We start from the raw sequence: 14,586 nt of genomic DNA on the forward strand, positions 1-14,586 counted from the left end.
TTAATATTCTGTTTGTTTGTTTGTGTGTTTGTTTTTGAGAGACAGAGAGGGATAGAGCATGAGCAGAGGAGGGGCAGAGAAAGAGGGAGACACAGAATCTGAAGCAGGTTCCAGGCTCTGAGCTGTCAGCACAGAGCCCGATGTGGGGCTCGAGCTCACGGACCACGAGATCATGACCTGAGCCCAAGTCTGACGCTTAACCAACTGAGCCACCCAGGCGCCCCAATTTCCATCTTTTTAAAAAGAGTTTAGTTTTAAGTAACCTCTACACCCAATGTGGGGCTCGAACTCACAACCCTGAGATCAAGAGTCACATGCTCTGTCTGAGCCAGCCAGGTGCCCCTAAAATTTCCATCTTTATATACCAGTCCCTACAGCCCCTTCTACATTTGTAAACATGCCACAAGTATAATACTTAGTGATACTTTTGTATAAATTTGTTTATTGTAAATTTTTTTTTTTCAACGTTTATTTTTGGGACAGAGAGAGACAGAGCATGAACGGGGGAGGGGCAGAGAGAGGGAGACACAGAATCGGAAACAGGCTCCAGGCTCTGAGCCATCAGCCCAGAGCCTGACGCGGGGCTCGAACTCACAGACCGCGAGATCGTGACCTGGCTGAAGTCGGATGCTTAACCGACTGCGCCACCCAGGCGCCCCTATTGTAAATTTTAAAAAGTCACCCAGCAGAAGACATTGGTCAAATATTCAGCTTTGATTGTGGCGGGGGGGGGGGGGGGTACTCTTTGGCAGAACAGAGACAGAAGAAACAAAGCAATCCAATTTTTCCTCCCAGTGTTTGCTTAATTAAATACTTGACATTCACTAAGAACTCACTATTTATAAAAGATACTTTCAAGGTATCTTGAAATTTTACAGATCAATATAGACTGCAATCCTTACACTTAGCACTTATCAAGGAGGCAATCACCAATAATTATAATATGATACAACTGCTTTAGTAAAGACATGACAATTATGTATGTAAAGCACCCAGCCCAGAGGCACAGCACAGAGGGGTTGCTTTCTTCTCCCTGTTTCTCTGTGGGAGTCAAATAAAGCTTCACAGAGAAGCACTCTGTCTTGAAGAATAAGTAGGAATCTTCCAGGCAGAGAGAAGGAGGTGACGGCAGTGTGCTAGTGAATGTTTAACAACCGGAACTCCAAGGGCGGTGGGGGGAGGGAGGAAGCTCTGACGAGTAGGATTTGCTAATTTCCACGGCGTACATTCTCCTACTGTGGCAGATTTCAGGGTACCAACAGGATGCCACTGAGCAGAGTTGGGACCAGAGATGTGCCTGAGCCGGCAAGAGCCAGCTCCAGCATACCACTGGAGGACAGATGGAAGGAACAGCACGTTCTAAGGTGTGGAGGTCCAAAAATGTCTGGTGATCAATTGGCTATTGTCCTGAAGAGTGTGAGTTAGGGTCTGGAAAAGAGATGGAACCAGAGAACCTTGCACGGTCTGAACGAGAAAATCCACAAAGGCGAGATAGATGTAGCCTGTACTGGGAGAAACAGATCTTGAACCAATTTGGAAAGCGGTTTTGAAAGAGGTTACAAAAGGCATTGAACTTTTGCAACTTTCTCTTTTACGCAATTGATAGCAATCTAAACCATCCAGGATTTACCTCTAAATTCTAGCGGCAGTATGCAGGAATTGCCAGAGGACAGAGAGACTGGGAGGAAGGTGACTGGTCAATAAATTTTCAAGACAGTCTTGAAAAGAGCTCTAAACGGCCAATGCTTGGCATCTCTGGGCCACAACTCAGCCATTTCGGTCATGCTCATAGATACCCTATCTCATGGGGTTCTTTAACTCAGGTCTCCGGAAAACGACAAAAGGAAATAAACATAATTTTTAAAACACTCCTAAACACAAACTACACAACATAATGCGCGGCTTTCTCAAACAGAAATGTGAGTTTATACCCAGTGAATTCTTTTATGAATTCCTGTTCCTCCGCAACAGGGAATAGTTTATCTGCTTCTGCTTACCTTCTTACCAATTTTTTATTGCCTCTTCCTGAGTATCACACTGGCCCCATTAAGCTCTCGTGTTTGTGATATGTTTGATGTTCAATGACGCAAGTGCTCACCCCCTTTTCACTACGAACTAGAAAAGTTCGTTTTTGCAGCTGCAGCTTCCTGCTGCTCATGGTGATGAGCCAGACTGCCTAGGTGGTACGTGTTGTTGTTGCTGAACTCAGCATCTACCCTGGAGATGTCCCACTTTTCTCAGGCCTCCTGGCCTAAGCCCCACTCCCGGCCCATGGCCCTGGGTCTATGTCAGCTGACTGTCCAGAAGGCTCCCTGAGAGAGCTCCCTGGTCAATAGTGGTCCATCAGACGGTCACGTAACTGCCACCTCTGTGGCTCGGCCACACAATGCTGTGACGCTTTCCAGGCATAGGCATGTATCCTCACGGGTGGCTCTGTGATTTAAAAAGGGAGGGGTGAGTGTGACAGTGCCTGCAGAATCTCATACCGTCCCTCTACCTCTCTCCCCCTCTCCTTCTCTCTCTCTTATTTTTTTTCCGGTTTTCCTTTTCCTTCTGGATTTGGCATCGGCACCAAGCATTTATTAGCACAGGCTGCATTGCCCAGCTCCCTGAACTCTTGTACCACCAGCAGGTGGGGACAGCAGCAGCAGCAGGAGAGCACAGGAGGTGAGGGAGAGGGGAAGACTCCACTGCTGTTTCTTTCTCACTCCCCCTCAGCCTCACCTCGGAGCCAAGCAGGCAAGTCTGCTCCCTTCCTCCCGTGCATGCTAACCCACTCTGCCGCGCCGAAACGCGGTGGTTCAAAGTGTGGACCCTAGAGTCTGACCACGTGATCCAAATCTCGCTTTGTCACCTGCCAGCAACGTGACCTCAGGAGGCTTGCCAGATTTAGCAGAAACAAACAAATGTCAACAGGAGACTCATTTGGATTTGCCCGATATACAATGAATACTTTCTAGTATAAGTACATCCCATGAAATGTTTATATTAAACCGTTGTTATGTATCAAATTTAACTAGCTGTTCTGCAGTTTATCTGGTAACCCTAGACCTCAGGCTAGCTACCTCACTTCTCTGTGTCCCAATTTCCTTTTCTAGAACTTGAGAATACGGGGGCTGCCTCTCAGCAAGCGTTCTTATCTTGAGGATTAAATGAGATAATATATATATATATATATATATATATATATATATATATAATGTCAGGAATCTGCCTGCTGGCACACATATGGTATGGTGGAGTGCATGGACTTGGGAATCATATAGACCAGGTTCAGCGTGACCTTGGGCAAGTTAAACTTCTCTCTGCCTCGGTCTCATCATCTACAGTATCTTACCTTATGTTGTTGAGAGGAGTAAATAAAACTATACACGGGAATCATTTAGCACAATGCCTGGCTCATAGTAAATGTAGCCAATAGTATGCTATGTAATATATAGTCTAAGAACACCATCCTCACTCCCTCCATGAGCCGTCTTGTTTTTTTTCCACTTAAACTTTACTCTAGACACGGGACTTGAACTCATGACCCCGAGATCAAGAGTCAAACGCTCCACCAACTGAGCCAGTCAGTCGCCCCTCTATGAGCTAATTTTGCTATGCCGCTTCTCCATCTTATTCCAGAGGCACTGATTTCACAGCCTCTGAATTTCTGCAGTCCTTGATGATTTTACCACACACTGGACCCTTGACTGCATTTTTCCATGTACTGCTTGCTAACTGTCCCATTTATGGATGCCTTATTTCATCAGTCAGATCCTAGAGGCCTCTTCTTCCAGCCTCTCCCTTTCATGCTGGGCACCATTTTCAGTACCTATCTTTTGACTGATTCACTTTTTAGTGCTGTCGTCATGGACGTGAGGACCAAAAGAGTCAAACCCGTATATCTAAATGATCTACTTCCCGAGACTGACAGTGCAGATTCTCTCCTGCACGTGGAACCCTGGAGAAACGATACAAAGTGTCAGGGTTACCACTGTCAGAAGCTTGGTCAAGCAAACCATCAAGGTGGTTGCATTCTCCGTCTTTGGGACTGGCAGGCTCCTTCTCTCAAGTCCTACTGGTGGGGTTGAGACATGAAGATGTTCAGCACATGGGTACTGAACAGACCAAAGATAACGTGTTCGAAACAGCCTTAGACCTTAAGAAGGGACAAAACCAGGAGTTTTCAGTACATCCTGAACAGGGTAATGATATCCCCTGGAGAGTTTTAAAAACTACCAAGATTCTGGGGCACCTGGGTGGTTGTCGGTTAAACGTCCAACTCTCGGTTTCAGCTCAGGTCATGATCTCAAGGTTTTGTGAGTTCGAGTCCCACGTGGGGCTCGGTGCTGACAGTGTGGAGCCTGCTTCGGATTTTTTCTCTCCCTCTCTCTCTGCCCCATCCCTGCTCATGCACACACTCTCTCTCCCTCTCTAAATAGATAAACATTAAAAAAATAAAATAAAAACTCCCAAGATTCTGGCTTATTTGGTCTGGGTTGGGGAGCCTGGCTGTCTGGAGTTTTAAAAGTTCCCCAGGCGATTCAAATGGACAGCCGTGGCTGAGAAACTCCGCTTACACAGCTTTACATTTTTTTTAATGTTTATTTATTTTTGAGAGACAGAGACAGCATGAGTGGGAGAGGGCAGAGAGAGACAAAGGAAGACCCAGAATATGAAGCAGGCTCCAGGCTCTGAGCTGTCAGCACAGAGCCCAATACGGGGCTCAAACTCACAAGCCACGAGATCATGACCTGGGCCAAAGTCGGACACTCAACCGACCGAGTCACCCAGGCGCCCCTGCTCGCACAGCCTTAAATGAAAACTGACGGCTTGCCTGACACATGATGTCTGCTAAGTACAGAATACTAAATTGGCAACAGGTGGAGACCTAAATACCATTCTTTGCTTCTGGACAGTAGATAAAACAACTCTAAAATGACTTGATGTTCTTCCAAATTACTGTGTAATTAACTATCACTGAACAAACTTCTTGTAAGGCTTTGCCAATGGCATATTCCTATATCCTGTTCAGCAAGCAGACGAAGAGCCAATTTTCCAGCTCAGGGTAAACTCTGGTTTGTGGGAACCGATCACTAAAATCACCTGGTGGCCCATGAAGGCAGGAGCAGGGATCACAAAGCTGCAAACTGTTAGAGCTGGATGGGATGCTGGTGCAGAGCTCTCTGCACTGGACTGTGCACACAAATCACCTGGGGTCTTGTTAATGCCCACGTACTGATTCAGTGGGTCTGGGGAGGGGCCTGGGAGTCTGCATTCCAATAAGCTCCCAGCTGGTCCCAGGACCACGTTTTGATAGCAAGGCCTTGGAATAAATGTGCCTCACAGAACTTTTAAAAATGTCCCTTGCCTGGGGCACCTGGGTGGCTCAGTCGGTTAAGCGTCCAACTTCGGCTCAGGTCATGATCTCATGGCTCGTGAGTTTGAGCCGCGAGTCTGGCTCTGTGCTGACAGCTCAGAGCCTGGAGCCCACTCGGAGTTCTGTGTCTCCCTCTCTCCCTGCCCCTTCCCTGCTCACACTCTTTGTCTCTCTTTTTCTTTCAAAAATAAACATTAAAAAAAAATTTCATGTGCCTAAGCCCCCACCCCAGACCTAGTGAATCAGGATCTCTAGGGGTAGGGCCTGAACATCGGCGTGTCTTCGAAGTTCCCCAACTGATTCTAATGGCAGCCAAGACTGAGAACCACCCATCTGGCAGCTGAGGAAACTGACGCCCATAGACGTGAAGTAGGAAAAGAGCTAGCTGAGGGTCCTACACTTTGAACCTAGCACCCAGGATTCTGGCTACAAAAACCTTCTTCCTCTTCCTCTTCCATTGAGCCAGGAAGTAGATTGGTGGTTGCCAGGGCGGGAGAGAGGACGGAAATGGGGAGTGACTGCTCATGGACACAGGGTTTCTTTCGGGGGTGATGAGAGTGGTGCTGATGGTTGTACAACTCTGTAAGTGTACTAAATGCCACTGGGTGGTGCACTCGAAATGGGTGAACTTTATGGCATGTGAATTATATCTCAATAAAACCACAGAACACATGTTTTGAAACTTCTGCTTCTCACTATTGTTTTCCTTTATCTGATTCAAGAAATTCTAAAAACAGCAGGGGCTGGAGGTGGAGAAGGGGGGGGGGGGGCGGGGCAGGGTATATCTAAAGAGACTGACACCTGCTTGGATGCGGGCTAATTCAGGGGTGTTTCTAGCTGAGCTGCTTCCTCCCCGTGTCGCATTAACTACCATAACTTTAAGGCATCCTGGGGTCTTCATTCTGTACGGGGCGTTCAGTTGCAGGGTGGAATATGGGGTTGAGTCATCAAAGTTTCAGTCTCGGTCAGGTCACAGTCAACTCAAAAGCAGACCTCTGACACTTAGGGAAAGAAGACTTCTCCTATGCAGATGAGGGCTGCCATAAAATCGTTTCCTTGCGATGGCTTTTGACTTCAGAGACCAGGAACTAGGAAGTGGAACTTTTTTCCATAGAACTCATCACCATGATGTTAACATTTATCGTCCAAGCATATTTGTATTTCAGAAGATTAAGTAGATCCCAACAATAAACAGCTTTAGGGTGATAAACCCTCAGCAATTGGTAAGCAAAGTGTTTAAAAGGATATGTCCACCGACTTAATAAAATAAGGGAAAGGGATTCTGAAATTCTTAATCGTCTTCATAGCAGAGAGTGGAAAAGTTAGGGATAAAGGTCTTCACGGGATTTCGTAGTGTCTCCTTCTTCAATTTTACCCCAGAGGGGTTTCAAATGACGCTGGGCAACTAAGATTCCAGAACATTCCATGCCCGGAAAGACATTCTATTCCACCAGTTAATTCCTAAAGTTCAACTCCAGCCAGTCTGGGAGCTGTTCCTCCAGTCACTGGACTCAGACTAATTGTTAATCCACACACAATTTCAAGGCCATTAACCAACAGAGGATTTCTTTATACACACTCTTTAAAACCTTTCTCCTAGGAACAGGAGGGTGAAAGGAGAAAGCTGTAATCATTCTTTCACTGCTTCAGTGAAAATGGGAAGTCTTAATAGATCGATGTGAAGGCAGGTATTCAAGGCCATTTATTTTTTGGGAAAGGATCAAAATCCCTTTCAGTTTACAGGGTGAATTTCCCATCTACTGAGGTTGCTTAAGAAATCTGTGAGATAAGCCATTTTTGTTCTGTGGCATCTTTTAACCTATATTTAAGGGAAGATAAAAGACACACGGAAAGGGTTGGGTTTTTTTTCCCCCTTTCTTTCTGGGGGAAACTAGAATAGGACCTTGTTACTCGAAGCAGTATCGGCGGACTAGCAGCCTTGCACTACGAGGGAGCTTGTTAAAAATGCAGGATCTCAGGCCCTTCCCAGGACTACTACATCAGAACCTGTGCTTTAACCAGATCCCAGGTGATTCAGATCATATTAAAGTCTGAGAAGCACTAGTCCAGGTCAGGTGTTGTTGAACTTGGCTGCACATTCTAATCACTTAGACAGTTCTTAAAAGTTCCAGTTTCTAGGGGCGCCTGGGTGGCTCAGTCGGTTAAGCGGCCGACTTCAGCTCAGGTCATGATCTCACGGTCCGTGGGTTTGAGCCCCGCATCGGGCTCTGTGCTGAAAGCTCAGAGCCTGGAGCCTGTTTCAGATTCTGCATCTCCCTCTCTGTGACCCTCCCCCGTTCATGCTCTGTCTCAAAAATAAATACATGTTGGGGCCGCCTGAGTGGCTCAGTCGGTTAATTGTCCGACTTCAGCTCAGGTCATGATCTCATGGTCCGTGAGTTTGAGCCCAGCGTCGGGCTCTGTGCTGCCAGCTCAGAGCCTGGAGCCTGCTTCGGATTCTGTGTCTCCCTCTCTCTCTGCCACTCCCCTGCTCATGCTCTGTCTCTCCGTCTCAAAGATAAATAAAAAAAATAAAAAAAAAACCATAAATAAATAAATAAATAAATACATGTTAAAAAAAGAAAAAAAGTCCCAGTTTCTAGACCAATTAATCAGAATCAGACCAAGCATCAGTACCATCAGTATTTTTTAAGTTTCTCAAATGATTCCAATGTGCAGCCAATATAGAAACTAATGGTCTAGGTCAGAGCCACAAACTTTTACTGTAAAGAATCAGAGAGTAGATGGTTGAGGCTTCATAGGCCATACTATCTTTTTTTTTTTTTTAATGTTTATTTTTGAGAGAGGAGAGACAAAGTGTGAGTGGGGGAGAGGCAGAGAAAGAGGGAGACACAGAATCCAAGGCAGGCTCCAGGCTCTGAGCTGTTAGCACAGAGCCTGACGCGGGGCTCGAACTCACGAACTGTGAGATCATGACCTGAGCCAAAGTCGAATGCTCAACCGACTGAGCCGCCCACGCGCCCCTTTAAGCTATACTATCTTAATCACAACATCTCTGCCATTGTAGCAGGAGACTATCCAAAGCCAATATATGAATGAATGAGTGTGGTCACATTCCCATAAAACTGACCCTGGACACTGTAACCTGAATTTCACATAATTTCATGTGTCATGCATAAAAATACGTTTTTATTGTTTCCACCACTTAAGCACATAAAAACCATTCTTAGCTTGAAGGTCATACAAAAACAGGTGACAGGATGAGATTTTGCCCTCCAGCTTTGGTTTGCCTATACTTAACTAGGTCACTTTCTTACCAAATGGGAGGAGGGGAGCCCTGACGACCTTCACTTTAATTTAGGCTGATGCATAAGACTGAATGCTAGTCACCAAATACCAACTAGCATTCTAATGCAGAGAGCTTGATTAGAATGCTCTGTCTGCAGAGACGCTGTTCGCTGTTCGCTGTTGGCCATTTGTGCTCCTGGGACGACCCCGACCCCGAGTGAGTAAAGAAAACCTAAATAGGAGTCCTCCCACTCGACTGCTACCTCTCACTTTTGAAGACTTTGGTTCACACGAGTCCGTATCAATCCAGGCTCACTGCCTGCAGGACGTTTCGTTGTTTGCTTGGAGGAGTTTCAAAGAAACTAAGGAAGGCTCAACTCTTGCCCTTGAAGGCCTTGAAAGGTAATGAGTGACAAGACCCAAGATACTGTAGGAAGCTGGACATACATTAAAATCAATCGTGCTTGTTTCTTCTTGCTGCCATTTTCATTCTAAATAGGGAAATGGTTACGTGAACATCTGTATCATGGTCCTCTACCAGATTAGCAAAAATGTGCTTTAATTGGAACATTCGTGCCTGTTTTCTAAAGAAGTGATTCACAGAGTTCCACGGCAGTCAGGGGCAACAAGGGTCATTTATTTTTCTCCTTTGATTCAGCCTTGGGGCTGCGGTTTTGTGTGTGTGCACTTACGCTTTAGTAATGATTCTAAGCTGATGTGTACCATTTAGCATTTCCTTTTCCTTTAAGATTTAGATTTGCCGTACAAGGTTCGCACTCCCAGCCAGTTCCCATCTACCCAGAGCCCCAGCATTGGGGCCCTACCATCACCTGGCCCCAGCTGCATTGTGTAGGCTGCTTCAACAGACTCTAACTTTCCTTTTAAACCTTTTTTGATGACTTCCAGAAGGAAGCCTCAGCCACTAGTTGCCTTCAAGACTCCTAACACTTGCTATTTTTAATTTTTAAATGATTATTTTTAGTAGTCTCTACCTTTAACGTGGGGCTAGAACTCATGACCCCAGAGATCAAGATCTACGTGCTCTACAGACTGAGCCGGTCAGGCACCCGCCACTTTTTTTTTTTTTTTTTTTTTAACATAAAACAGTCTTAGGGCTCAAGGCCTGCAGTTAGTCATGCTATCTAGCTGGAATTCAATGACGTTATTTTATCTCTATTGTACTACTTGTCTTTACAGTTAGCAGTAACTGAACTACCCATTTAGAGCAGTGAAACACAGTTTTCAAAATGAATTGATATATTGGGGCGCCTGGGTGGCGCAGTCGGTTAAGCGTCCGACTTCAGCCAGGTCACGATCTCTCGCGGTCCGTGAGTTCGAGCCCCGCGTCGGGCTCTGGGCTGATGGCTCAGAGCCTGGAGCCTGTTTCCGATTCTGTGTCTCCCTCTCTCTCTGCCCCTCCCCCGTTCATGCTCTGTCTCTCTCTGTCCCCCAAAAAATAAATAAAAACGTTGAAAAAAAATTAAAAAAAAAAAAATAAACATAAAACAGTCTTAGGGCTCAAGGCCTGCAGTTAGTCATGCTATCTAGCTGGAATTCAATGACGTTATTTTATCTCTATTGTACTACTTGTCTTTACAGTTAGCAGTAACTGAACTACCCATTTAGAGCAGTGAAACACAGTTTTCAAAATGAATTGATATAATCATGGTACAGATGTATGCAAGTTTATAAAAGTAAGCTGATTTAAATTAAAAAAAATTACCTCCTTGGCAAAAAAATAATTATGCAACCAGACAGAGGTATGAGCTAACACTAAAGTGGTAATCATGTGGCAAACATAAATGTATCAGATCAACCACGAAACTCACACACTATTATATATTGATTATATCTCAATCAAAATTTTAAAAAGTAAAATATCTCAATCAAAATTAAAAAAAGTAAAAACATCATGTAAATACTCTGTATCTATGTGTATACCAAGGACATACATTATCACAAATCACAATATAATAGGAGAATAACTGAAGTATGGGGGGGATGAGCCTCAGGAAGAAGGAACAGGCAGCCACTGTAGCCCAAGGTCAAAGAGCTTAAAGAACCGTAGCAGCCTTTCAAAGAAGGTAATGGGCAGAAGAAGGTGAAGAAGGGGGCCCAGAAGGGTGGGTGGGCTGGGCAGAGACATCAGTTCTCATTGTCTTCAATCCAATCAGAAGGTCACTGAAATTTAACTCTTTCACTGCCCACAAGAAAGTCGTAAGCTTTTAGAAGCCTCTTCTGGTAGTTGCATTAAGACAGAGAAAAAAAAATAAAGTAGCAAAGAAAAATATTTTTTAGTTTCTTTTCAAATCAATAAGAAGAGCAAGGCAATATATGCTCAAGGAATAAAATATGCGTTTAAATGTGGAATTAGAAATAAACCTTGTATTTTATTTTATTTTACTTTATTTATTTATTTTTTCAACGTTTATTTATTTTTGGGACAGAGAGAGACAGAGCATGAACGGGGGAGGGGCAGAGAGAGAGGGAGACACAGAATCGGAAACAGGCTCCAGGCTCTGAGCCATCAGCCCAGAGCCCGACGCGGGGCTCGAACTCACGGACCGTGAGATCGTGACCTGGCTGAAGTCGGACGCTTAACCGACTGCGCCACCCAGGCGCCCCTAAACCTTGTATTTTAATAATCAATAAAAATATATCAAGACTAATAGATATTATATAAGTAGCATTTGTCAGTTTACAAACAGCTTTTCGAATACATTCTTGAAATTTACTTTTATAATTGTGAGGTAGGAATAATTGCTGGTGGTTTTCTTTTTCTTCTCTGTATTACGTACTAAGCAATTTGTGACTCACAGAGAGCACATTGATCTCCAGATATCACATAACTGCAGCCTGCGTTCACGTGTTCTGGTTGCAAATTCCACCTTCTTTCTGCTCTGCATGGAACAAAACATCCACTACTAAACCCTAAAGGTAAAGTTTTAGAAACTTCTTTGAGAAGAAGAAGGGACATGTTTTTATCATTTTAACAATCCATCAGCAAATACACACACATATGTGTGTGTGTGTGTGTGTGTGTGTGTGTGTATACGTATGTATATATTTTTTAAATTTATTTTTAGAGAGAGAAAGAGAGTGTGTATGTGCCAAGGGGAGGAGGTGCAGAGAGAGAATCTCAAGCATGCTGTATGCTGTCAGCACAGAGCTGGAAGTGGGGCTCGAACCCCCAAATTGTGAGATCTTGACTTGAGCCTAAGTCAAGAGTCAGACACTTAATTGACTGAGCCACCCAGGTGCCCTTCCATCAATATTTCTTGAGGGTTTACCAATTGCTTACCATGTTCCAATTGCTAGGAGGAATGCATACAAAGGAGTGTGATGCAGTTTCACAAATACAAGAAAAGTTAAAAAGTGATAAAGACAGCAATTCCCGGGCCACTGCAAATGGCCTTCAGGCTCTGTGTCCTACTTCAGACAGTGCAGCTTGAGGCCACCAAACTTGATCAAGCTTGTAGCCCGGTGCAGGGAGGGAAAAGGATGTTCTCGGTTGTCTGCTGGGAATTGTGAAGGTTTTTAGAAACCAATCTAGGAGCTCCTGGGTGGCTCAGTCAGTTAAGCAGCCGACTTTGGCTCAGGTCAAGGTCTCATGGTTTGTGAGTTTGAGCCCTGTGTTGGGCTCTGTGCTGACAGCTCAGAGCCTGGAGCCTGCTTCGGATTCTGTGTCTCCCTCTCTCTCTGCCCCTCCCCTCTTGTGCCTTCTCTCCCCCTCAAAAATGAATAAACATTAAAAAACGTTAGAAAGCAATCAAGCGATTCTGTTAAAATTTAAAATACATAGATCCTTGCAGCATGCTTTTAAGGTCTTGGTAATCTTCTATTTCTTGATCCAGGTGTCGGTTATACAGGGATATTCAGTTTGTAAAATTTCCGCAAGGTGTACAACTTATATATGTTATATTTTAATGTGTTGATTCTGTATGTATATTTTAATAAGCCAAACAATAAAAATATACCCTCTGATCCAGTAATCCTTCTCCAAGCAAGATATTCCATAGAACCAGAATGTTTATTAAAACATTCATAGTGGCAAAATTTGGAAACATCATGAAAGCCCATTAATGTAGTGTTTGTGGTACATCTGCGTGAAGAATAGTATTCACCTATTAAAAAGAATTACGTTTAAAAAAATGAATTCTATTGACTTGGAAAGATTTCCATATTTGTTGTTGAATGAGATCTAGAGAGGTGGATATAATTTCATTTTAAAAATAACATGAGGGGTGCCTGGCTGGCTCAATCAGAAGAACGCGTGACTCTTGATCTCAGAGTCGTGAGTTTGAGCCCCACAGGGGGTGTAGAGATTACTTAAATACATTTTTTAAAAAGCTTAAAATAAAATATAACATAATTCCCCAGTACAAATATGTGAAGTGTCTACATCAGATGTTACGGCATGGAGAAATGAATGATGAATGCCCACAAAGCTGGTAACATCGGTTTGTGGGGAAATAGGGCGGGATACACTTGATTCTTAAACCCATTATGAAGCAAGAACCACCTGGAATTTTTTAAAAAATAGACCTCATTTTTAACAACACTTTTACATTACCGAAAAATCTTTAAAGCACAGAAAAATTGAGCAGCTGGAACAGATTTCTCATATACCTCAGCCTTACACGTAACATGTTGCATTAGTATGGGACATGTGTTACAATTAACCAATATTAAAACATTATTAACTGAAGACTATCGCTTTATTCAGATTTCCTTAGTTTTACCCAAGACCCTGTGTCTGTCCTAGGATCCCATCCAGGATACCCTCAGTATGGTAGTTTTTAAAGCAGGCTTCACACCCAGCATGGAGTCCAAGGTGGGGCTTGATCTCACAACACTGAGATCAAGACCTAAGCTGAGATCAAGAGTCAGATGCTTAACCAACTGAGCCACCCAGGTGCCCCCACAGTGCATTTAGTTGTCACGTCTCCTTGGGCTCCTCTGTGACAGTTTCTCAGGGTTCCTTGTTGTTTACTGAAGTGTAGTTGACACACAACATTACATTAGTTTCAAGCTTACAACACAGTGATTCGGCAACTCTGTATGTGAAGCTGGGCTCACCACAAATATAGCTGCCATCTATGCTTGCCTTATTCTTGATGACCTTGATACTTCTGACGGGTATTATCAAGCACACCGTAGGCAGGGAGATGTGAAGCTAAAGACGTGTAGTGGGGGTGGGCATTAACTCAGGACAAATTCTGTTAACTGGATGGGTCTCATCAACCAGTGAGAAGGACAAGGGCAGAAAAGAACCAGCAACCTGGGGCAGGGGTTTGGGGGACACATGCAGGTCTTCCTTCACAAAAGAGAAATCGGACACAGAGATTTTGTATGAGGCAGTGTGGTGGTTTCGAGTGTGAATGCAAAGCCAGCCTGCCAGGCTCCAATCTCAGCTCTCCGCCTCCCATCATGTGATCTTGACTAAGGTTCTTAACCTCTCTGGGCCAAAGTGTCTTCAGCTCCCCACCCTTTATTTTCTACTTCAGCCTCTTACTTGCTTCCTGTTTCCTTCCGTACAGATGAAAACAGGCAAATTAATTTGTCTGATTACTTGCTTTTTTGTCTGTCTCCCCAGTAGAATGTATACACAAGGTAAAACCCTGACTATCGTGTTCACTATTGCGTCCCCAGTACAACCACAATGTCTAACACATACCAGATACTTAATAAACATTCGCTGAATGGATGTTTGGATGGCTGCATAGATGATATAAAGATGGGTGGATAAACGCATGGGTGAAGAAAGATTAAAAAATAAAGTTTCTGAGTCTGCAGAACTGAGGGCCTGTGAGGTGTGGTGACCCCACCAGGTCACATCTACCCACTAAAACCTATTCTGGAAAAGCCTCTACACACCTTTGCTAGGATGTCCTTCCAAACTCATTCATTTGTAAAATGTCCCATCTTTAAAAAAATATTTATTCATTTTTTGAGAGACAAAGAGATACAGAGTA

General features: G+C 44.1%; 1 long non-coding RNA gene across 1 annotated transcript in view; it reads right to left on the reverse strand.

Moving 5' to 3' along the window:
• Positions 1-1,851: 1,851 nt before the first annotated feature.
• Positions 1,852-14,586, reverse strand: part of LOC123585635 — a 73,767-nt gene continuing 61,032 nt past the window's right edge. The window contains exon 7 of the long non-coding RNA XR_006706326.1: positions 1,852-2,433. This is a non-coding gene — a long non-coding RNA (uncharacterized LOC123585635). The remainder of the gene's footprint in view (positions 2,434-14,586) is intronic.

The sequence above is a fragment of the Leopardus geoffroyi genome, chromosome C3, assembly GCF_018350155.1.
Source record: "Leopardus geoffroyi isolate Oge1 chromosome C3, O.geoffroyi_Oge1_pat1.0, whole genome shotgun sequence".
NCBI lineage: Eukaryota > Metazoa > Chordata > Mammalia > Carnivora > Felidae > Leopardus > Leopardus geoffroyi.